The sequence below is a fragment of the Mchenga conophoros genome, linkage group LG13, assembly GCF_057382185.1.
Source record: "Mchenga conophoros isolate Kocher_MC1m ecotype Shallow Benthic linkage group LG13, M_conophoros_male_GT1.1, whole genome shotgun sequence".
Classification (NCBI taxonomy): domain Eukaryota; kingdom Metazoa; phylum Chordata; class Actinopteri; order Cichliformes; family Cichlidae; genus Mchenga; species Mchenga conophoros.
The window spans coordinates 32,812,037-32,814,536 of record NC_140538.1 but is presented as its reverse complement, the minus strand read 5'-3'; the positions used below and the strand labels follow the sequence as shown (position 1 = coordinate 32,814,536).

The 2,500-nt window shown below is 57.2% G+C and overlaps 1 protein-coding gene across 1 annotated transcript in view; it reads right to left on the bottom strand.

The window, feature by feature from the left end:
* LOC146561741 (nuclear factor 7, ovary-like) overlaps positions 1 to 2,500 on the bottom strand; it is a 67,335-nt gene that overhangs the window by 26,242 nt on the left and 38,593 nt on the right. The gene's annotated exons all lie outside the window — the stretch shown is intronic.

Sequence of the window (2,500 nt, the reverse complement as noted above, 5' to 3'; positions counted from 1 at the left end):
GGCCCGGCGGCAGCCCTCTGATGGCAGGCCACGTTTGCCAGTCGATCGGGGTGGGAGGGAAGGCTGGCAGGCAGGTGGGCCGGAAGAGGAGGCTGCTGTGGCAGCAACTCGCTCTCTCGCGCCGTCCCAGTGCCGTCCGAGCGTTGCCGAGGGTGTCTGCTGACTTGTGCATCTTCAGACACCCGTCTCCCATAAATGACGGAGGGCACCTTTGCTACTCATTACCCTTAGACTGCTCAACTGGAGAGGGGAGAAAAAAAGGCCCTGGCCGAGGTGGTGAGTCGGCCTCCTCTCTCCCTCACGGTTGAAAAAGATGTGCTCCTGGCGCACTGGCCCTGCTGAAAATCTCTCTCCATTTGGCCGAGGCAGAGAGTCGGCCTCCTCTCTCCCTTACGGTCGAAAAAGATGTGCTGCTGTCGAACTGGCCATTACATCCTCACCTGATCTAGTCCCCCATTAGATCCCCCCCCCCCCCGCAGTTACCCCGTACCACATATCTAGCACGGACCTTGACCTCCAGCAGGCCCCGGGGACCCACATTACCCCCCCCCCCCCCCTTCCCCCTGCAGTTACCCTGTACCACATGTCTAGCATGGACCTTGACTTCCAGCAGGCCCCGGGGACCCACATTACCCCCCCCCCCCCTTCCCCCTGCAGTTACCCTGTACCACATATCTAGCATGGACCTGGACCTCCAGCAGGCCCTGGGGACCCACATACTCCCCTGCTCTACTCCCCCACTAGCTTTCCTTTCTTGCAGTTATGCTCCAGCGCATATCCAGCATGGACCTTGGCCTCCAGCAGGCCCCGTGAACCCACATTACCCCCCCCCCCCCTCCTGCAGTTACCCTGTACCACGTATCTAGCATGGACCTGGACCTCCAGCAGGCCCCGGGGACCCACATTACCCCCCCCCCCCCCCCCCCCCCCTGCAGTTACCCTGTACCACATATCTAGCATGGACCTTGACTTCCAGCAGGCCCCGTGGACCCACAATACCCCCCCCCCCCCTGCAGTTACCCTGTGCCACATATCTAGCATGGACCTGGACCTCCAGCAGGCCCCGTGGACCCACATTACCCCCCCCTGCAGTTACCCTGTGCCACATATCTAGCATGGACCTGGACCTCCAGCAGGCCCTGGGGACCCACATACTCCCCTGCTCTACTCCCCCACTAGCTTTCCTTTCTTGCAGTTACGCTCCAGCGCATATCCAGCATGGACCTTGACCTCCAGCAGGCCCCGTGAACCCACATTACCCGCCCCCCCCCTCCTGCAGTTACCCTGTACCACGTATCTAGCATGGACCTGGACCTCCAGCAGGCCCCGGGGACCCACACTTAAGCCCCCTCCCACTAACAAAGCAGAACACCACTGGCAAAATCCTCGTGCCCCTGGTACTCCAGAATGCACATTGAAATGTGCCCCTGGTACACTGCGCAGAAGAACACGCACGCACGCACGCACGCACGCACGCACGCACGCACGCACGCACGCACGCACTGCTTGTGCCTATGGTACGACAACTTTTCTCGTGCCTATGGTACGACAACTTTTCTCGTGCCTATGGTACAACAACTTTTCGCCGTGCCCCTGGTACACCGCTCAGTAGCACTTTGCCACACAAACTCTCCTCGTGCCTATGGTACGACAACTTTTCTCGTGCCTATGGTACAACAACTTTCCTCCGTGCCCCTGGTACGACAGCTTTTCTCGTGCCTATGGTACAACAACTTTTCTCGTGCCTATGGTACAACAACTTTTCGCCGTGCCCCTGGTACACCGCTCAGTAGCACTTTGCCACACAAACTCTCCTCGTGCCTATGGTACGACAACTTTTCTCGTGCCTATGGTACAACAACTTTCCTCCGTGCCCCTGGTACGACAGCTTTTCTCGTGCCTATGGTACAACAACTTTTCTCGTGCCTATGGTACAACAACTTTTCGCCGTGCCCCTGGTACACCGCTCAGTAGCACTTTGCCACACAAACTCTCCTCGTGCCTATGGTACGACAACTTTTCTCATGCCTATGGTACAACAACTTTCCTCCGTGCCCCTGGTACGACAGCTTTTCTCGTGCCTATGGTACAACAACTTTTCTCGTGCCTATGGTACAACAACTTTTCGCCGTGCCCCTGGTACACCGCTCAGTAGCACTTTGCCACACAAACTCTCCTCGTGCCTATGGTACGACAACTTTTCTCGTGCCTATGGTACAACAACTTTCCTCCGTGCCCCTGGTACGACAGCTTTTCTCGTGCCTATGGTACAACAACTTTTCTCGTGCCTATGGTACAACAACTTTTCGCCGTGCCCCTGGTACACCGCTCAGTAGCACTTTGCCACACACACACTCCTCGTACCTATGGTATGACAACTTTTCTCGTGCCTATGGTACGACAACTTTTCTCGTGCCTATGGTACAACAACTTTTCGCCGTGCCCCTGGTACACCGCTCAGTAGCACTTTGCCACACAAACTCTCCTCGTGCCTATGGTA